The sequence below is a fragment of the Macaca fascicularis genome, chromosome 12 (genome assembly GCF_037993035.2).
Source record: "Macaca fascicularis isolate 582-1 chromosome 12, T2T-MFA8v1.1".
Lineage (NCBI taxonomy): Eukaryota > Metazoa > Chordata > Mammalia > Primates > Cercopithecidae > Macaca > Macaca fascicularis.
The window spans coordinates 6,207,530-6,231,820 of NC_088386.1; positions in this window are offsets into that span (position 1 = coordinate 6,207,530).

Consider the following 24,291-nt stretch of genomic DNA (forward strand, 5'->3'; position numbering starts at 1 on the left):
GATTTAACACTATTATCACACAACTTGCAAGTATGTGCATTAAGTCTTTAAGTTAGATCCAAAGGAGAATATCTCAGTGAGATTCATTTACTCTCCCTGGGTTTGGGAAGGAAGCCTATTCATTAAAAGGATGTAATGCAGAACACAAAGAAAGAATGGGCAATTCTTCAACCTGGAAGTTATGTATATTTTCTCTTCCTAAAAAAAAAAAAAAAAAAAAAAAAATGTGGAAAAAGTGGATGGCCTGTCATTAGGAAAGAAGTTCTAAAAATGCTGACCTCAGAAGAGATTTGAGAGATGGAGTGTAGCACAATGGGCAAGTAAAATTTGTATCCAGACAAAAATCTTGAATTCAGCCAGATGCAGTGGCTCATGCCTGTAATCCCAGCATTTCAGGAGGGTGGGGTAGAAGAATTGCTTGAAACCAGGAGTTCAAGCTTAGGCAACATAGTGAGGCCCTGTCTCTCCAAAAATACAGAAAAATTAGCTGGGTAGGGTGGTATGTGCCTGTAGTCCCAGCTACTAGAGAGGCTGAGGTGGGAGGACTGCTGGAGGCCAAAATGTTGATGCTGCAGTGAGTTGTGATCAGCCTGGGTGACAGAGTGAGACCCTGTCTCAAAACAAAACAAAAAACTTGAACTCAAAAGTATTTTATTGATAAAATGTTAGCTCTTGAGCCTAACCTGTATCTGTAGAGATCATTCAACAGTTAAAAAAACAGACCCTGAGGCAATTATAAATTCACAAAGAATGTATTTGCACTTTTTAGGGATAGACGTAGAACTGAACCATGACTCATTTTTTTATTTCTCTCTAGCACATAATTTCACCTGCTCATCCCTCATAGCTCAGAAAGTTACTGATGGTGCACATAGTGTTATGCTTATTTTTGATTTCACAATATCTTAATTCTGTGCCACATATAAAGGCAGACAACAAATAAATGTAGAATTGGCACTATTTGAACATTAGAGAATGTTCTACACTTTTATTTATTTATTTATTTTTTGGGGGGGGGATCGGAGTCTCACTCTGTCACCCAGGCCAGAGTGCAGTGGCGCAATCTCAGCTCACTGCAAGCTCTGCCTCCCGGGTTAATGCCATTCTCCTGCCTCAGCCTCCCCCGTAGCTGGGACTACAGGCGCCCGCCACCACACCTGGCTAATTTTTTTTTGTATTTTTAGTAGAGATGGGATTTCACTGTGTTAGCCTGGATGGTCTCGATCTCGTGACCTCGTGATCCACCTGCCTCGGCCTCCCAAAGTGCTGGGATTACAGGCGAGAGCCACCGCGTGCCTGGCCCTACACTTTTAAAAACAAGTGGATTTTTTGTTAATTGTATTTTATTTCCTTTGCTTATTTCAGATGCCATTTTTCCAGAAAGTTTCGGTTTGTAACTGGCTTTCCTTGATACCACTTCTGCATAAATAAGCACCAAAGAGATGGGCAGAAGAGTCTAGAGAGGAATTTTTAAAAATCTGGAATTAATAAATATTGTTTTTTACTTTGGTATTTTGTTAACCCCCAATTCTGCAAAAGTCAAAGAACATGGAAAACTAAGAAGCTCTAGAAATTGGGTTGTCACCACAATAACAATTGAGCTAACAGGAATTGTCTAAAGCAACTATATTGAAATATAGTAAAGTACTTTTGCAGTATCCAGGGAAGAGCTTGACAAAGACACTAGTATATTTTGGTAAACTTTAGTGACATCCACATTATGTGTAGCAACTATCATATCCCATCTGGTAGCCCTACAATCGGAAGCCATGAGAATGATGGCTTGTGCTCCTGATATGGCTTGCTGGTTTCAGGGTGGGCATAAAGGAGCTAGTCTTTCAAAAATTACAGTTGTGGTTTTTTTAAATTGCTGCTCATTGCTCTTCATCACTAAGAGAAAGGCACAGAGACCAACCATTCTTTTAATAATCATGGAGCAAAGCAGGGTCTTAGCTGAGAGGCAATTAAAGAGACAGGCCTTTTCTTTTCTATTTTTTCTATTTTTGGTGCCAGAAATTTATGGAAATGTTCACCACATCACTGCCTGACTGCAGAGACAATGGACTAGGAAATTTAGTGACCACATACAGTGATGAATATACACTTTAAAAAACTAGTTTGGAAAAGACAGATATCTTAAGTCCTAAAGAAGAAAAATCAGCAATTTCTGAGGATTGGGAGGATTAGATTTCTAGAGTTAAGACAACATAAAACTTAGAATATCCAGATTCAACAGCAAAAGCAGCAACAACAACAACAACAACAAACATACAGAGAGGAAATATGGAGCAATTGCAAGAAAAAATAATTTGACAGAAAATATTCCTACCAAGCTGAGATGCAGACATTAACATAAAATAGAGTTAAATCAGCTGTCTTAAAAATTTTCAATGAGGTAAAGGAAAATATTGGAAACAACTATAAAAATTGGGAAAACAATGTCTAACAAATACAAATATCAACATATAGATATACATTATAGAAAAGAACCAAGCAGAAATATAGAAACTGAAAGTTACAAGAATTGAAATGAAAACTTCACTGGGTGGGTTCAATAGCAGATTTGAGGAAACAGAAGAAAGAATCAGCAAGGTTTCAGATAGTACAATGGAAATTATCTAGTCTGAGGAGTGGAAAGAAAAATGTCTGAATAAAAATGGACAGACCCTGAGGTTCTTGTGAGATACCATCAACGGTGTCAATATTTGCATTATAAGAATCCCAGGATAGGATAAAGATAAATGGGGGAAAAAACAAGAAAATAATATGTAAAATGTTCACAAATCTAATGGAAGACATGATTATACACATCCAAGAAATTAACTCCAAACAAAATACATTTTAAGATACACTGTGAGACACATTATAGTTAATCATTAGGATCCTAAAACAGAGACTTTTGAAAGCTGAATGAGAACCAAGACTTGTCACATATAAGAGATTCTCAGTAAAAATAAGAACTAATATCTATGTGTTGGCCATGGTTCAGTGGGATTATGTATTTTAAATTCTGAAAGAAAAAAACCTCTCAACTAGGAATCTGTATCCAGAAAAAAAATCTATCAAGAATGAGGAAGAATTTCATATATTTCTAGATAAGCAAAGCGTTGCAATCAAGCTCCTGAAGTAGAGGGATAAATAAAGGATCCTAAAAGTAGCAAGAGAAAAGAAACAAATGTTACACGATGAACCCTCCAATGCATCTGGCAGCAGTTTACAGTCCAGAAGAGAGGGGCATGATGTATTTAAACTGAAAGAAAATATCTCTTACCCTAGAATTGTATATCTGTCAAAATATCCTTCAAACGTGAAGGAGAAATAAAGACTTTCCAAGACAAATAAAAGATGAGGGATGTCATCAATCTGTTCTACAAGAAATGCTAAAGGAAGTACTTCAATCAGAAGGAAAAGGATTGTGATGAACAATAATCACCTAAAGGTACAAAACACACTTGTAATGGTAGGTACACAGGAAAACAGAATGTTGTAATACTGTAATTGTGTGTAAACTCCTCTTATCCTCAGTACAAAGACTAAGTAATTAACCAATCAAAAATAATAACTTTAACAACTTTTCAAGACATAGTACAATAAGATATAAATAAAGGAACAAAAAGTTAAAAACAGGAGGGAATAAAATTAAGGCATAGAGTATTAGTTTTCTTTTTGCTAGCGTATTTGTTTGTTTATGCAAATAGTGTTTTTAGTTTTTATCAGGTTAAAGTAATGGGTTATAAGTTAGTATTTGCAAGCCTCATGGAAACATCGAGTCACAAACTATACAATGTATGCGAAAAAAGTAAAAAGAAATAATATCACCAAAGAAAACTTCAAATAAACATTCTAACAATGCTTTTTAAAGACGCAGAAAAGTAAGAGCAAACCAAAGCCAAAAATAATAGAAGAAAATAAATACTAAAAATTAGAGCAGAAATAAATGAATTTGAAATAAAAACAGTACAAAAAATAATGAAACAAATGCTTGTTTTTTGAAAAGTTAAAACAAAATTGACAAACTTTTAGCCAGACCACCAAAGAAAAAGAAAAGATCCAAATAAATAAAATAAGACATGAAAAAGTAGGCATTACAATGGATACAGTAGGAATCCAAATGATTATTACTGACTACTGTGTGCAACTTATGCCAATAAGGTGGAAAATCTAGAAGAAATAGATAAATTTCTAGACACATACAACCTACCAAGATTAAACCATGAAGAAATCCAAAACCTGAACAGACCAACAAGTTATGAGATTGAAGCCATAATAAGAAGTCTCCCAGTAAAGAAAAGCTCAGGACTCAATGGCTTTACTGATGAAATTCTGCCAAACATTTAAAGAAGGACGAATACCAATCATATTCAAACAGTTCCAAAATATGAAGGAGGGAATACTTCCAAGCTCTTTCTATGAGACCAGTACTATCCTGATACCAAACCCAGACAAAGACACATCAAAAATAGAAACTACAGGCCAATATCTGTGATTAATGTTTGATATGACTTGACTGTATGCTCACCTAAATCTCATCTTGAATTGTAGCTTCCATAATTCTTGTGTGTTGTGGGAGCGGCTGGTGGGAGATTATTCAGTCATGGAGGTGGTTTCCCCCATACCTCTTAATAATTCACTTGGTAGTGAATTAAGTCTCATGAGAATTGATGGTTTTATAAGAGGTTTCCCCTTTTGCTTAGCTCTTGTTTTGTCTTGTCTGTTACCATGATGTACTTTTTACTTTCCACCATGATTGTGAGGTTTCCCCAGGCACGTGGAACTGTGAGTCCTCTTTTTCTTTTTCTTTATAAATTAGTCAATCTCAGTTGTGTCTTTATCAGCAATGCGAGAACAGATTAATATAATATTGATGCAAAAATTCTGAAAAAACCACTAGGAAACTGAATTCCACAATACATTAGAAAGATCATTCATTGTGACCAAGTGGAGTTTATCACTAGGATGCAAGGATTGCTGAACCTACCTAAATCACCGTGATGCATCGTATTGACAGAATGAAGAATAAAAACCATGTAATTATTTCAATTGATGTTGAAACTGAATTTGATAAAATTCAACATCATGTCATGATTTAAAACTAAAAAACTGGTTACAGAAAAAAGATACCTCAACATATTAAAAGCTATATTCAACAGCCCACAGCTAGTATTATACTAAATGGGAAAAAAACTGAAAGCCATTTACCTAAGATTTGGAACATCACAAGGATGCCCCCTTCCCCACTGTTATTCAGCATAGTACTGGAATTCCTAGCTAGAGCAATCAGACGAGGAAAAAAATATAAAGGGCATACAAACTGGAATGGAAGAAGTCAAATTATCCTTGTTTGCAGATTATATCTTATATTTCAATAAATCTAAAGACTCCATCAAAAATTATTAGAACTGATAAATTCAGTGAAGATTCAAGATACAAAATCAACATAGAAAGATAAGTAGCATTTCAATATGCCAACACCGAGCAACTTGAAAAATCAATAAAAATCGATTCCATTTATTATAGCCAAAAATAAAATTAAATACCTAGAAATTAATCAAATGGAAGTATCTCCATAATATATACTATAAAACACTGATGAAGAAAATTGAAAAGAACACCATAAAATGGATAGATATTCCATGTTTACAGACCAAAACAATTAATGTAAAAATGTCCATACTACCTAATCTACAGATTCAGTGCAATCACTGTCAAAATACCAATGACATTATTCCCACAAGTAGGTAAAACAATGCATATGAAATCACAGAAGACCCAGAGTAGCCAAAGCTATCCTAAGCAAATGATCAGAACTGAAGGAATCACATTACTTAAATTCAAATCATACCTCAGAACTGCAGTAACCCAAATAGCGTGATACTGGGATTAAAGCAGACAGACTGGTGGAACAGCATCAAGGACTGAGAAAAAACCCACACACCTACAGTGAACTCATTTTCACCAAAATTGCCAAGAACATACACTGGGGGAAAAGACAATCTCTTTAATAAATGGTGCTGAGATAACTGGATATTCATGTGTAAAATAATAAAATTAGACCCCTATATCTCACCATATAGAAAAATCAAACCAAAATGTATTGAAGACTTAAATCTAAAACTTCAAACTATAAAATTACTACAAGAAAACATTGGAGAAAATCTTCAGGATATCGCCTAGGCAAAAATTTCTTGAACAATATCCCACAAACACAGTCAACCAAGGAAAAAGTGCATAAATGGGATCCCATCAAGTTAAACTTCTGCACAGCAATGGAAACAATGAACAAATCTAGGAGACAGCCCACAGGATAGAAGAAAATATTTTCAAACTACCCATCTGACAAAGGATTAATATCCAGAGTGTATAAGGAGCTCAAACAACTCTATAGGAAGAAATCCGATAATACAATCAAAAATGGACAAAAAATGTGAATAGATATTTTTCCAAATAAAGCATACAAGTGACAAGGAGACCAATGAAAAGGTGCTTAAATCAGTACTACCACTATGGGGAACCATTTGGAGCTTACCCAAGAAACTAAAACTTGAACTACCGTATGATCCAGCCAATCTCACTGCTAGGTATATAGCCAAAAGAAAGGATATCAGTATAATAAAGAGATATCTGTACGCCCGTGTTTGTTGCAGCACTTTTCACAATAGCTAAGATTTGGAAGGAACCTAAGTGTCCATCGACAGATGAGTGGATAAATGGTATATATATGCAATAGAGTTCTATTCAGCCTTGAAAAAGAATGAGATTCTATCATTTGAAACAACGTGGATGGAACTGAAGATAATTATATTAAGTGAAATACACCAGTCACAGAAAGACAAATATCCCATGTTCTCACTTGTGGGATTTAAAAATCAAAACAATTAATCTCATTGATGTAGAGAGTACACGAGTGGTTAACAGAGGCTGGGAAGGATGGTGGGTGGTGGGGGGTGGAGTTCGTGAATGCGAAAAAAAAAAAAAAAAAAAAAAGAAAGGATGAATAAGATACACTATTTGATCGCACAACAGAGTGACCATAATCAAAAATCTTAATTGTACATTTAAAAATAACTGAAAAAAAAGTTGGATTGTTTATAACACAAAGCATGAATGGTTGTGGGAATAGACACCCTTCTTTGTTATGTGATTATTTCACTTTGGGTGCCTGTGCCAAAACATCTCATGTACACCAAAAATATATGTACCTACTATGAATCCATGAAAATTAAAAATTAAAAATAAAAAGTAGGTATGTTTGAATATGTTTTGTAAAAAAAATCTTAAGAGCTCAAAGACTGGTACTCCAGACTACCTCAGTCAGACATAAATAAAAAAGAATGAGCAAAACCTCCAGGAAATATGAGATTATGTAAAGAGATCAAATATATGACTTACTGGCATCTCTGAAAGAGAGGGGAAGAAAACAAGTAACTTGGAAAGCATGTTTTTAGGATATTGTCCATGAAAATTCCCTCAAACTCGTATCCACCACAATCAAGTAGGCTTTATCTCTGGGATGCAAAGTAGGTTCAACATATACAAATCAATAAATGAGATTCATCACATAACAGAAAAAAATGAAAACCACATGATCATGTCAATAGATTCAAAAAAGGCTCTTCATAAAATTCGACATCTCTTTACATTAAAAACCCTCAACAAACTAAGCATCAAAGGAACATACCTCAAAATAATAAGAGCCATCTATAGAAAACTCAAAGCAAACATCTTACAGAATGGGCAAAAGCTGGGAGCATTTATCTTGAAAACTGGCACAAACCAAGGATACCCTCTTTCACCACTCCTATTTACCATAGACTGGAAATCCAAGCCAGAGTAATAAAGCAAGAGAAACAAATAAAAAACATCCAAATAAAAAGAGAGGAAGTCAAACTATTTCTTGTTTGCAGACAATATGATTTAACACTTAGAAAACCTATAGTCTCTGCCAAAAATCTCCTTCTTCTAATAGACAAGCTAAATATCAGGGTACAAAATCAACATACAAACATCAGTAGCATTCCTATATACCATCTGCATCCAACCCGAGAGACAAACATAAAATATAATCCCATTCACAATAGCCACAGAAAGAATAACATACCTAACAAGACAGCTAACCAAAGAGGTAAAAGATCTCTATAATGAGAATTGCAAAGCACTGCTCAAAGAAATCAGAGATGACACACACACAAATGGGGAAACATTCCATGCTCATGAATAGGAAAAATCAAGATTGTTAAAATGGCCATACTATGAAAACACTTACAGATTCAATGTTATTCCTATCAAACTACCAATTACATTCTTCATAGAATTAGAAAAAAATATATTTTAAAATTCAAATGGAACCAAAAAAAGAGCCCAAGTAGCCAAGGCAATCCTAAGAAAAAAGAGCAAATCTGGAGGCATCATGTTACCTGATTTCAAACTATATTGCAAGGCTGCAGTAAACAAAAAAGCATGGTACTGGTACACAGACAGACATATACACCAATGGAACAGAACAGAAAGCCCAGAAATAAAGCCACACACTTAGAATGATCTGACCATCAATCAAGGTGACCAAAATAGGAAATGGGGAAAGGCCTTCCTATTCAATAAATGATCCTGGAATAACTGGATAGCCATATGCAGAAGATTGAAACTGGACACCTTCCTTATGACTTTTACAAAAATCAATTGAGGATGTATTAAATATAAAACCTAACACTATAAAAAAGTCTATCAGACAACCTAAGAAATACCATTCTGGACATAGGCCCTGGAAAAGACTTCACAACAAAGATGCCAAAAGCAATTGCAATGAACATTAAAATTTACAAATGGGACCTAATTAAACTAAAGAGTTTCTGTACAGCAATAGAAACCATCATCAGAGTAAGCAGACAGCCTACAGAATGGGAGTAAATATTTGCAAACTGTACATCTGACAAAAATCTAATATAAAGAATCTACAAAAAAATTAACCAGTAAAAATTAACCCAATTAAAAAGTGGGCAAAGGACATGAATAGACTCTTCAAAAGAACACATACATGCAACCAAGAAGCTTATCAAAAAATGATCAGTATTACTTCTCATTAGAGAAATGCATATCAAAACCACAATAAGATACTTACACCAGTCAAAATGGCTATTAAAAAGTCAAAAAGTAACAGTTGACATTTTGGTTGTAGAGAAAAGGGAACACTGGTGGGAATGTAAATTAGTTCAGCCCCACTGAAAATTTGAAGGTTTCTAAAACAACTTACAATGACCATTTGATTGAGCAATATTGTTATTGGGTATATACCTAAAGAAATATAAATTGTTCTAGCATACAGAGACATGCATGCATATGTTTATCACAGCACTATTCACAATAGCAGACATGGAGTCAATCTAAATGCCCATCAATGGTAGACTGGATAAAGAAAATGTAGGCTGGGTGTGGTGGCTCATGCTTGTAATCCCAGCACTTTGGGAGGCTGAGGCAGGTGCATCACCTGAGATTGGGAATTTGAGACCACCCTAGCCAACGTGGTGAAACCCCATCTCTACTAAAAAAAATACAAAAATTAGCCAGGCATGGTGGCACATACCTGTCATCTCAGCTACTCTGGGAGGTGAGGCAGGAGAATCATTTGAACTCAGGAGGCACAGGTTGCAGTGAGAAGATACTATGCCACTGCACTCCAGCCTGGGTGACAGAGTGAGACTCCCTTTCAAAAAAAATAAAAAAGGAAAATGTATATGAGGTACACATACGCATGGAATACTACACGCCCATGAACAGAATATCATGTCCTTTGCAGCCTCATTGATGCAGCTGGAGGCCACTATTCTAAGTGAACTACATAGGAACAGAAAACCAAATGTCACATATTCTCACTTATATGTGAGATCTAGACATCGAGAATAAATGGGCTGGGCACAGTGACTCATGTCTGTAATCCCAGCACTTTGGAAGGCCAAGGAGGGTGGATCAAGTGATCAGAACTTTGAGACCAGCCTGGCCAACATGCAAAACCACACCTCTACTAAAAATTTACAAAAATTAGCCGGGCATAGTGGTGCACACCTGTAGTCCCAGCTGCTCAGAAGGCTGAGGTGGGAGAGTCACTTGAACCTGGGAGGTGGAGGTTGCAGTGAGCCAAGATTGTGCCACTGCACTCCAGCCTGGGTGACAGGTGAAACTCTGTCTCAGGAAAATAAAATTAGTTAAATAGATGAATAAACATTGAGAACACATGGACACCAAGAAGTGAACAACAGGCACCAGGGTCTACTTAAGGATGAAGAGTGGGAGGGGCAAGAGGATCAGAAAACTACTTATCAAGTACTATGTTTATTACCTGGGTGATGAAACAATCTGCATGCCAAACTACTGTGATATGCAATTTACCTATATAAGAAACCTGCACATGTTCCCCTGAATGTAAAACAACAGTTAAAAACGTAAAATAAAAAACAAAAAAGAATGAAATGCTTAGGAATAAACTTAACCAAGGAGGAGAAAGACTTATAAGCTGAAAACTACAAAAGATTCCTGAAAGAATTTGAAGAAGACCTAAATAGATGGAAAGACACTTGTGTTCATGGATTGGAAGATATAATACTGCAGATTCAATCCCAATGAAAAACCCAAAGGTGTTTCTTACAGAAATAAAATCTTAAAATTCACATGAAATCCCCAGAAACTGAGTAGCTACAACAATTTTGAAATAAACACAGTAAATTTGTAGGACTTACACTTCCTAATCCCCAAAATCAACATAAAGCTATAGTTATCTAAACAGTGTGATACTGGCATTAAGTACACGTGTAGACCATTGAAACAGAATAGATGGGTTAGTAATAATCTACACATACATGGCTGAGTTTCAGCAAGGTAGGAAGACCATATAATTGGGAAAGTACATTCTTTTCAACAAAAGTTTCTGAGGAGACTGAATATTCACATGCCAGTGAATGAAGTTAGACCCTGATATGGTTTAAATTTTTGTCCCCACCCAAATCTCATGTGGATTTTAATCCCCAACAGTGGAAGTGGGGCCTGGTGGGAGGTGATTGAATCATCAGGGCAGATAGCCCTCTTGGTGCTATTCTCATGATAATGAGTGCGTTCTTGTGAGATGTGGTTATTTGAAAGTGTGTGACACCTCACCTCCGCTCTTTCTTTCTCCTGCTCTGGCCTTGTGAAGTGCTGGCTTCTCCTTCAACTTCTGCTATTGAGAGGTGGTAATGTGCTAGCAGCCCTCACTCTTGGGGCCTCCTTGGCCTCTGCATCCACTCTGGTGGCATTTGAGGAGCCCTTCAGCCCGCCACTGCACCGTGGGAGCCCCTCTCTGGGCTGGCGAGGCTGGGGCTCCCTCTGCTTGCAGGAAGGTGTGGAGGGAGAAGCCCGGCAGGAGCCGGCACTGTGTGCGGTGCTCGCGGTCAAGCGTGAGTTCCCGATGGGTGGGGGCTTGGTGGGCCCTGCGCTCAAGAGTGACCAGCTGGTGCCACCAGCCCTGGGCAGTGAGGGACTTAGCACCTGGGCCAGCAGCTGCAGAGGGTGCGACCGGTCCCCCAGCAGTGCCGGCCCACTGGCGGTGCGCTTAAATTCTCGCCAGGCCTCAGCTGTCTCCTTGCGGGGCAGGGCTTGGGATCTGCAGTCCACCATGCTGGAGCCTCCCCCCCACCCCCACTGTGGGCTTCTGTGAAGCCCTAGCCTCCCCGATGGGCACTGTCCCCTGCTACATGGCGCCCTGTCCCATCAACCACCCAAGGGCTGAGGAGTGCAGGCTCAGCTCAGGACTGCTGGCAGCTCCACCTGCAGCCCTGATCGGGGGATCCACTAGGTAAAGCCAGCTGGGCTCCAGAGTCTAGTGGGGACGTGGAGAACCTTTATGTCTAGCTAAGGGATTGTAAATACACCAGTCAGCACCCTGTGTCTAGCTCAAGGTTTGTGAATGCACCAATCAGGACTCTGTCTAGCTGACCTGGTGGGGACTTGGAGGACTTTTCTGTCTAGCACTCTGTCTAGCTAAAGGATTGTAAATACACTAATCGGCATGCTGTGTCTAGCTCAGGGTTTGTAAATACACCAATCAGCACCCTGTGTCTAGCTCAAGGTTTGTAAACACAGCAATCAGTGCTCTGTGTCTAGTTAACCTAGTGGGGACTTGGAGAACTTTTATGTCTAGCTAGAGGATTTTAAATGCACCAATCAGCACTCTGTGTCTAGCTCAGGGATTGTAAATGCACCAATCAGCACCCTGTCAAAATGGTCCAATCAGCTCTCTGTAAAAGGGACCAATCAACAGGATGTGGGTGAGGTCGGATAAGGGAATAAAAGCAGGCTGCGGGAGCCAGGCAGCAGCAACCGGCTGGGGTCCCCTTCCACACTGTGGACCCCTTCCACACTGTGGAAACTTTGTTCTTTTGCTCTTTGCAATAAATCTTGCTGCCGCTCACTCTTTGGGTCCACACCACTTTTATGAGCTGTAACACTCACCACAAAGGTCTGTGGCTTCACTCCTGAAGTCAGTGAGACCACGAACCCACCAGGAGGAGGAAACTGCAGACACATCTGAACATCTGAAGAAACAAACCCCGGACTACCATCTTTAAGAACTGTAACACTCACCGGGAGGGTTCACGGTTTCATTCTTGAAGTCAGCGAGACCAGGACCCCACCAATTCTGGGCACACTATGATTTTAAGTTTCTTGAGGCATCACCAGAAGCTGAGCAGATGCTGCCATGTTTTCTGTACACCCTGCAGAACTGTGTCCCAATTAAACCTCTTTCTTTACACGTTACCCACTCCCAGGTATTTCTTTAGAGCAGTGTGAGAACTAAAACAGACCCTTATATTTCAGCATATACAAAACTTAACCCAAAATTGATAAAAAGATCTAAACTTTTAAGAGCTAAAAGTTTTAAAATAAGTGAAAAATCTTCTTGACCTCATATTAAACAATAAATTCTGAAGTATGACACCAAAACTTAAAGAAAAAATAGACAATTTAAAATTCATAAAAATAATTGTTTAAATATGTGCATCAAAGGACAATATCAAGAGAAGGAAAAGAGTTCACACAATGAGAGAAAATATTTCCTTTTTTATTTTATTCTCTTTTTTGGGGGGTTTTAAGGAGCAAAATGTTTAATAGGCAAATAATAAAGAAAGAAGAAAAGGGGAAAACAGCTTCCCCATGCAGAAACAGGAGGAGGATGGCTCGGAACAAAGAGACCCCGTGAGAAAATATTTTCAAGTGATGTTTCTCAGAATAAATGAATAGCTAGGATGTTTAAAAAACGTTACAACTCAACAGTAAAAAATACCAGCCCAATTCAAAAATGAAAAAAGGACTTGAGTAGACATTTCTCCAAAGAAGATATACCAATGGCCACTAAGCACGTCTGAAGATGTCAAACATTGTTAGTCATTAAGGAAACACAAAGCTACGAACAAGTACCACTCCATACTAATTAGAATGTCCATTAAATCAATTAATTTTAATTAATAACAAGTGTTGGAAAGGCTGTGGAGGAATTGGGACGCTTGTACATTGCTGCTCAGAAATGCAAAATGGTATAGTTGCCATGAGAAACAGTTTGGCAGTTTCTAAAAGAGTTGAACATAGATTTATCATACTACTTAGCAGTTCCACTCCTAGGTATGTACTCCAAAGAATTGAAAAATGGAACTCAGATAATTATACACTAATGCTTATAGCAGCCTTAATTATAATAACAAAAAGTTGTAAATAACAAGTGTCCTTCAGCAGATAAATGGATAAACAAATGTGGTATATATAAACATACAATCAAATGTTATTAAACCCTGAAAAATGGGTGCAGTTTTGATACAAGCTATGATGTGAATGGATCTTGAAAATGACAGGATAAATGAAATAACCCAGAAACAAAAGAACAGATGTTGCTGTGATGCCATATATATTTAGAATCTATAGCAAGCAAATTCATAACAACAGACAGTAGAATAAAGTAGAATAGAGTTTACCAGGGACTGGGAGAGGGAAAAATAGTTATTGCTTAATGGGTAGATAATTTGAGTTGATGAAAATGTTCTGGAAATATATATTGGTAGTCATTAAAGAGCATTATAAATTGCCTCAGTGCCACCAAATTGTATACCTTGGAATTGTTGAAATGGTAGATTTTATGTGTATTTTCCCTATTAAAAAAAATTTAAGGGTACTGAGAAGCTAGTAGAGATGACTTACAGAATTTCTTGTAGAATGTATTCATAAAAGTGGGGAATCATGGCTTTGTGTTGATAGCCTAAATTGTAAACTCTTTGGACTGTTCAGTCAGATGCCACAAGTTCTATTAATTCATATTTGGTCCTTCAAAGAACAATTCAAAATTTCATGTGTATGTCCATAGCCATCTATGCATATGTGAATTATTCATTCATCTATATGATGAACAGCACCTTCAAATAGCTATTCTATAGACACTCAGTAACTTCCAGGCACCTATGCATTTCACTGCCTTTTACCAGAAATACCTTCTCTGTGGGGATATATTCTTTTCAGTAGGGATATATTCTTTTCAGTTCTGTATCATCAATGACTAGAAAAATGCCTACAGCTTTGTGGCAGTAATTTAACTTTTGTAATGAATAGAAATGAAAATGAAAACAAAATAAACTCTAAATGAGCGTCAAAATTATTTGGTAAAGATGTTGGTTAAGCAACAACTTAGAAAAGTAGGAAAAGGTTTCTTTCTGGTTTGAGTTTTTAGGAAAGAGAAAAATCTCCACTGTGAAATTGACAGATGCTCCTATTAACTAAAGTCATTAAGAATCAATATTTAAATTATTTCACAAATATTGATGTAAACTAAGTTAATTAACTTTTGGTATAGAATATTGGGACCAGTATAATCTCAATCAATCAACATTTATGTGTTCACACAAGGAAGTCAATGGGTACTAAGATGAAATTCATCATACAGGTAGATGAAAAGTCTGATACAGCAATACCAAGACCCAGAAATTAAGGTTAACGCCTTCCTTTATAGAAGAACTAAAACCAAATTAAAGATTAGAGATATTACAAAGCTGTGAGAATTCAATTAGAAAGTGTTTTTTGTGCAATACACATTAAAATGTAAGAAACGGCACAAAAATTTTAAAGTTCTGTGGTGGCTTGACTAATGGACATTAAAAAACATACCTATAGAAACAATGGAATGCAAATGGCCAGGTGTTACTACGCACTAAGTCACAGACACCTGATAATCTCAGCCTACTCATTTACTTCTCTTAATTCTACTTCATTTAAGATAAATTTAAAGAAATAGATTCTACAGTGTCTAGCACACAATAGGGCAGCAGAATCTAGTGGCTCAGAACATGAACTTTAGAACCAGAATGATGGATCAAAACTCCATCTCTCTTTTTTTTTTTTTTTTCTTAGCTATACAATCCTTGGCAAGTTACTTTGTTCTCTGGCCCTTAGATTTCCCATAACCATGAGCTAAATATTCTGTCTTCCTAAAAGGCTTGTTGTAAAGATTAGATGAGATAATGGAAGCACCATTTTTACATTAATGCTTGACACATAGTGTTACATAAGCATTTATGTGTATATTAAAATTTATCACAAAACTATATGAAATACAACCATATACTAAAAGTAATGCAAAAGTCATGGATGAGAATATTTGTGACATGAAGAATGTGTTTTAATGTATATACCTATCCTTTGTCTATATGTGAATTGCAGTTTTGATTCTAAGTGTTTCCAGAACCCAACATAAGGAGCAGATCACTTACTTTTTTTTCCACTGGTATCATATAATAAAACATAAATCAACTGTTTAGTGGATGAATAACTGTTCTTGGTGTTGAAGCTAGCTGTTTCTTCCAAGTTTACTTCCAAAGAGGAATGCTCTAGATCAATAAAAATGCCCTCAGTGACAGGCCCACAACAGACACAGCTGCCCACTTTCAAGAACTGTTTTGGGAAGAGGCTGTGGACCTCTTCCTCAAATCCCATTCAATCAAAGCCCATCTGTGCAGAATTATGGTCTTCAAAGTCTGCCTTCTAACTATTATTCTTTTGTGTCTTGGGCAATTAGAAGGAAACAAAGATTAATGCACTACAATACCTCTGAAATGTCAAGTTTAAAGTTCGATTTTCAGGCAAAGAGGCTCAATTGCGTTAGAATTAAACTTTTATTGAAATACTGTAGGGTTTTTTGTCCCCTATGATTCAGGTTGACCAAAGGGCTTTAAATTCCTGTAGCTTTTGTTATTTATTTCCAATATACTGATAAGCACCATTAGACTTTGAAGTTCTCACTAAAATAGGCTAAATAGAAATCTCATCGGTAAGTACTAGCCAGAGCAACTAGGCATGAGAAAGAAATAAAGGAATTGACATCGGAAAGGAGGAAGACAAATTGTCCCTGTTTGCAGATGACATAATGTTATATAGAGAATCCTACATACTCCACCAAAAAAAACCTATTATACTAATAAACAAATTCAGTACAATTGCAGCATACAAAAAAAGCAAACAAAATTCAGTAGCACTTTTATATGCCAATGGTGAACTATCTACAAAAAAAAAAAAATTCAAGAAAGCAATTCAATTAAAATAGCTACCCAAAACCCTGCAAATACATTTAACCAAGGAGGTAGAAGATCTCTACAATTAAAACAATAAAAAATTGATGAACTAAATTGAAGTGGACATTAATAAATGAAAAGATATCCTGTGTTCACAGACCAGAAGAATTCATATTGTTAAAATGTGTGTACTACCCAAAGCAATATACAGTCCCTATCAAAATACCAATGACATTTTTCCTAGAAATAGAAAAAAAAATTCTAAAATTGGTATGAAACCACAAAAGACCCTGAACAGTCAAAACAACCTTTATAAAAGAATTAACCTGGAGTCATCATACTACCTGACTTTAAAATACTCTACATAGCAAGCATAACCAAAACCTCATGTTACTTGCGTAAAAACAGACACATGGACCAATGGAACAGAATAGAGAACCAGGAATATATATAGACATTTATAGTCAACTTGTTTTTGACAAAGGTGCCAAGAATACACATCAGAGAAAGGACAGTCTCTTCAGTAAATAGTGCTGGTAAAATTGGATATCCATATGTGGAAGAATTAAATTAGGCCCTAATGAAATTAGTTTTCACCACTTAACAAAAATCAATGCAAAAACAGATTAAAGATTAAAATATAAGACCCAAAACTATGAAACTACTGGAAGAAAACATAGGAGAAACACTTTATAACATTGGCCTGGGCAAGTGCTTTTTGGATAAGACCTCAAAAGCACAGGCAACAAAAGCAAATATAGACAAATGGTATTACATCAAACTAAAATGTTTCTGCACATAAAAGAAAACTACCAACAGAGTGAAGAGGCAACCTACAAATGAGAGGAAATATTTACAAACTGTGCATCTGGTAAGGGATTAATATCCAGAACTCAAACAACTCTATAGAAACACAAAACAGACAATCAACAAATAATCCAATTAAAAATGAGCAAAAGATCTGAATAGACATTCCTTAAAGAAGACATTCAAATGGCCAATAGGTATATGAAAAGGTGCCCAATATTGTTAATCATGAAGGAAATGCAAATCAAAACCACAATGAGATATCCCCTCACCCCAGTTAGAATGGTTATTATCCATAAGGCAAAAAGTAACAAATAGGGCAAGAATGTGGAGAAAGAAGAACTCTTACACACGGTTGTTGAGAATGTAAATTAGTACAGCCATTATGTACAACAGTATAGAGGTTTCTCAAAAAATTAGAGCTACCATATGATCAAATAATCTCACTCGGGATATATATGCAAAGGAAATGAAGTCAACGTATCAAAGAGAATTTGAACTCTCAGGTTTATTGGAACAATATTCACAATAACCAAGATATACAATAAACATAGTATCCATCATGAATGGACATTAGATGATGAATGGATACTAAAATGTGGCATATAACACAATAAAATAATATTCAGGCATAAAAATGGATGAAAGCCTGTCATTTGCAACAACATGGATGAACCTAGAGACATTATGCGAATTGACATTACCCATACACAGATGGACAAATACTGCATGATCTCACTTATATATGAAATTTCACAAAGTCCATCTCACAGAAGTAGAGAGTACAATAGTGGGTATCAGACTGGAAAGGATAAGAGGGAGGGGGGCTTGGGGAGAGCTTTGTCAATGGGTACAAGTTTACATTTAGATGGGAGGAATAATTTTTGGTTTGCTATTGCACAGTAGGATGACTATGTTTATGATTATGTTTATCCATTATATATTTCAAAATAACTAGAAAAAAGGGTTTTGAATGTTTTCACTACAAAGAAATGACAAGTGCTTGGGTGATGGATATGCTAATTACCCTGAATCGATCATTACACAACGTATACATATACTGAAATTTCACACCATAGCCCATAAATGTGTATAATTATTATGTGACAGTTAAGAACAAAAAAACTTAGAAAAGCAATGTATTGATTGTTTAAGGATGATGGAACAGTTGAATAAATTGACTTGAAATACCAACATTTTCTCTGAAATAAACTAGATAGAAACGTAGTTTTTCAACTATATTCCCTTGGAGTGCTAAAACACATACAGAAAAATGAGTGAGACTTTGTTAAGTCTAAACTGAATGTCTCTGTATGCATGTTTAAAAATAACCAAAATATTGTTTTGAAAAAATACACTTTAATTAACAGACTTGACTTATATTTAATAAGTGCATATTATTTGCTTAGAACTTTGGAAAATTAAAAATAGTGGACTAAGATTTGCCCATGAAGAATGTAGAGGGTAGTAATTCAGTGGTCTTTTTGTATAATGTTTCTTCGATCCCTTTAAGTACTGAGCAGTGTGAAATGTGTTGATCATGTTTAAATTGCTGACAAAACATTTTAAAGAAAAAGATAAATCAGGACAGTAAAATGATCTAAATCAATTACCAGATTAACTGGTTCATGTAAATTACCCAAGGGAAACCTGTGGCCAGAGGCGAAAGGTGGCTTTAATTTAGCAGCCTGTTTCTGAAGAGTAGGGAAAAACCTTCCTCATGTGACTTGCCCTGGCTGAGCTGTTGGGAGTAGTGTCCACAGAAGGAAAGATGGAGAGTTTAGACATCTCTTAGTGTTAAACATATGGTGGGCACGTGGACAAATCATAATAATAGGAAATAACTTTCTAAATATGGTTCAGCTATGGGCTGGGATAAAGCTAGAAAAACGACTTCTGTTTTCTTTCCTACCATAATGATGTTTCCATTTTCATTTTGTGACCCATTACTGCCTGTGTTTTTCTCTCTCTCTCTTTCTCTCTTTTTTTTTCACTTTATCTCAACTTCTTACCTAACCTCTTTTCTTGTCTTTTTTTTCCTATTTCTATTTCATGTCCAGTTTCTCCAATGAATTTCCAGTCTACTTCATCAACTTACTTTCTCTCTTAACTGGCCTTTGTATGTTTTAATATTTTTTTCAATTTAAAAGTTTGAAGACTCATTTTATTTTATTTTTAAGACAGGATCTGGTTCTGTTTCCCAGACTGGAGTGCAGTGATGCTATCATGGCTCACTGCAGCCTTGACCTCCCAGGCTCAAGCAATCCTCCCACCCGAGCCTCCAGAGTAGCTGAGACTACAGGTGCACACGACCATGCCCAGCTAAATTTTGTATTTTTCTGTTGATATAGGGTCTCTGTATGTTGCCCAGGCTGGTCTCAAACTCTTGGGCTCAAGCGATCCATGGGCGTTGGTCTTCGAAAGTGCTGGGATTACAGGCATTAGTCACTGTGTCCGACCTTGAACCACTTTTTAATTGTGTGTGTTTGTTTGTTTGTTTCTCTCAACAACTTAACACATCTCCTGCTAAGCTGAAACTGTAGATTTTGACTAGAGTTTTGAGATTGCCATTAACTGATGGCCCCACCTGAGTAAGTCCTTTTATTTTGGGGGCTTCAGCTTCCTCATCAGCAGTGTCAGTGTCAGTCTAAATGAGCTCTAAGATGCTGGTAGTTCTAACACTCCATAGTCATTTTAAAATGATTTTATTAGTAGCTATTTTTTAAGCACGTAGTGAAGTGCTGAAAATTGCCGTAGGGTTATTGGGATGAAATTTATATTAGGTTAATCAAAGTGAGGGAAAGATGCAATTATCAATATGGCTGTATTACACAGAGAGTCCCTCATTATCTTTTGTACAGGTTAAGAGGTGGAGTGCTGTATAGCTTGAAATGCATATTTTTCCAGCAAACTCCTGGAGAAAATGTTGCCTGTACTGGTTACATTATGGTTTTCACAAAATTTTTCTGACCAGTATTTAAGTGAGACTGTAAGAGATATAATATGTCTGATGTCTGATAGAATTGGGGTAGAATAGACATAACTAGGCCTTCACAGGGTGACAGAAGCATGTTTTTTGCCAGTGAGGCTCATGAGTTACTTCCATGATTCATTTTTACATAAGGTATTAGATTCTGATTTAGTTGGTAATTTTGCAAAAAACATTTTGTTTAACAAAACCTAAATTTTACACATGTTAAGTGAGCTACATAGAACAATTGTCCATTCACTGATTCATTCCATTAATCTACTAACTTACTCCTGAACTCACTCACTAATTCTGAGGAGATCCCTTGAAATCTGAACTTACAGAGAAGGCGTTACATGGGATTTTCTGATGAATTTGAATGGTCTCTTAATTGGTTCACAGTTCAAAAGTGAGATGCACACATTCACTCATGAGTACAATACTGTCAAGGGTTCTATTTTACATATTCACTTAAGGTAACCTGATGCCTCAAAAAAGGGAAAGGTAGGCATTTCCTAAGAAAATGATACAAAAAGAGACTTCAGGAAGGAGGTTATTAGTTGGTATCAATCTTGAAATATAAGTTGTTGTTATATTTCAGATGGGCAAGGACATCGAAGTGTTCTATACAGAACCAGAATGAATAAAGACATCCTGGAAGACAACTTCTTGGCTTGCTAAAAGTTTTAAATTATTCTATTCCATAGATTCCTATGCTAAGTAATATTTCTAAAAGTGTGTGTGGGGGGTGCGGGGGCAGTGGTGGCTAACTTGACCCCAGGGGCACCTGGAATCTCTAGAGATATTTTTGATTGTCGTAACTGGCGTTGGTCCAGGGTGGCCACTGGTATCTAATATATAGAAGACAGAGATGCTGCTAAGCATCCTGCAGTGCATGGGCAGCCCCATGTCCCCACACCAGGAACTGTATGCTTCAAAATAGCAATAGTGCCAAGGTTCAGAAATCCGGTTATAAGGTGTAAAATATAAAGGGAAAAAAGCCAGTGCAGAACGAGAGATGTGGGAGATAGCACACCATGACAGCCTTTTATACTATGCTAAGAAGTTTGGACATTACTACCAAAGATGAATACCAAAACGGTTTAATATTGTTTTCTTTTCTAAGAAACACCATTCTGATCTATAACAGCAACTTTGCAAATAAGGGACCAAAGTCCAGGCAGCTTGTTGATTGTTTATTGACTAATCAACATTAAGTGAATTATTAAGCGAATTCAGATTTGAATAGACTGTGGCTTTAGTAATATCATTTATTCCATTTGGGTCTCAATTATCTTATTCCTAAAATGAAAAGTCTGAAATAGACAATCTAATGGGCCATCAAGTATTACAATTCTAACATAGTATGTCTGTGAGAAAATGTAATGTGGTGAAGAATTGGCTTATATTTATATGCCAATGTTAATCTTAGTCACACACATAAAGCAGCACATATACTCATCTATATGCACACACATATACTCATCTATATTTTACCTCTCAACCCTCCTGACACAGATTTATAAATGCACAGACTATAAAGCTAGCTTACTTTAGGTGTACTGATGTGACCTGATGAAGACGGGTATGTGTTCCTTGTAAAATCTTTAAAACATTCGTTAATATAATTCTCCATTGTCCTACTTGAAATCAGACAATAAACTAAATAATCTTGAGCATGCTTTTCTGTATTGCTAAGAAAATTTTTAAATATAGGATCTGGAAAAATTTTCGTTACATTTCTAAGCCCTCATTACCTGTGATTAGAGAGAATTGTACCATGAATATATATTGTTTTTGGATCCAGGATCTTGCTCTGTTGCCAATGTTGGAGTGCAGTGGTGTGATGCTAGCTCACTGTAGCCTCAAGCTCCTGGGCTTAAGCGATCCTCTCACCTCAGTTTCCTGAGTAGCTGGGACTACAGGTGTGTGCCACCACGCCTGGCTAATTTTCTGTTTTTGTAGAAATGGAGTCTTGCTATATTGCTCAGGCTGGTCTCAAACACCTGGCCTCAAGCGATTCTCCTTGACTTGACCTCCCAAAACTTTGGGATTACAGGTGTGAGATACTGTCCCTGGCTGGTCAAATTTATAATGGTATCATCACATCAACAATAAATGTCAGATGTGACGTGTCACTAAAATAAGTTCTCTTATTTATTGGATAGAACTTCTAAGTTATTGTAAAATACTTTAGAGAATTGTGCCTGTAGCGTATTATCAAAAGGAACACATAATAAAGTGAATTTGTGTGATGAAGACAAGTATGGAATCGACATTTAGGAAGAGGAGCAGGGACTTCAACATCCTACAGAGCTTTTAAGACTGAATTCCAAACATTTATTGTCTAATTAGAGCATCATCCGACTAAGTATCCTAGAATTTCTCTACATATGAGAGCGTCATCAGATTGCTAGGCTAGGTAACCTGAATATAAGAGAAACTATAATGTTCTAACAATATTACCAGGCACAAGGGGCAAAATATGTTTGTATAAACATTTATATCACAAAGGACCCAATCTTACCATAATTTCTCAAGAAGTCAACAATAATATGACATTGGCAATTCAAAATGAGTAATGTTAGAGGAAACAATTTTGTTTTAAACATATTTCAGAGGGAATAATTAGAAGGAAGTGATCTAAGTCTCCAAAACTTAAGGCTACAGGCATTTTCTCCACATTCTCCAAATGCGGGTGCCTATGATTATATTATGAAATTCATACATCTCTGTTGCCCTCTCCTCTAATCAACCTACAGAATGTTGATTTTTATGTATGTCTTTGAAAGTATAAGTGAAACATTGAGTTTTGAGGAAACAGCAGAGGAGTTTCAGTTAAACTCAGGATTAGCAAAAATGACAGCAGTGGCCTTGAGGCAATTTCTTCAATTCTTACAGACTTCATATAATATAATTCTTGATTAACCCTAGCCACATCCACTCAGTGCCAGTTTAGGGCAATGAGGTAGGAAAGGGAAAATCTACCAAAAATAATAGAGCCTAGTGACAGGGGAAGCAAGTGAAGCAGTCAACCCCCAATATGGAGACTGAGACCTCCGAGGCAGGGAAGAAAGAAGAGATACATGGCCCAGCAGCGCGAAAAGAGTCTTGCTACTGAGCACATTGACTTTTCTAGTCTCAGATGTCTTTATTTCCAAATTTTCCTGGGAAATATAATTGCTAAGCAGAGGTGGAAGTTGAAGATTACTCTCCAAGCATCACATTTCTCAAAATGGCATTGAGACATCAAAGAAAAACAGACTTATATTGATGCTGCTCAGTGGTAGCAGCTTTTCATTATATCTATGGATTAATTTCTTCATAAGAATAGGGGACTAAGTTAATACAGGACAGAAATACAAAGTCCTAGGTAGATTTAAAAGAAAATATAAAACATACCACAAATACATCAATATTTGACATGAATTGAGAAAGAATATAAATTCCATTATTCTTTTTCATAAGCAATGTATCCTTTATTGACATCCCCTATATTCTATATAGACATCATACTCAGTAGGGAATAAATAGTAATCTTCATAAAGAAATCCCGGGATAAATTCCAGTCTAATCTATACAAGGCAAAGAAGATTCATCTCCCCCTGTTCCTCCCAGCTGAACACAATAATAAACCCTAGAAATAAAGCAAGAGGCAACCAAGGGAGAACGCTAAAAGGCAGAAGAGGAAAATAAACTTGTCTGCCACCCCAGGATCAGAAAAGTAACATAGTGAAAGTCCACCTTATGACTTCCCCAAAAGAAGATGGTGACCCAGGTCTGGTGTTTTGCAATTCCCAACCTAGTAACAGATGGTGGTTCAGCTGAGCTCATTTCTCTCCTAAGTCAAAGAGTCCAAGTGAAAACAGTAGGTGAGACTGGCAGCACCAGCAGAGGATCAGTCAATCACATTTCTATAGACTAGCAATGAAGTATGTAAAACAAAAT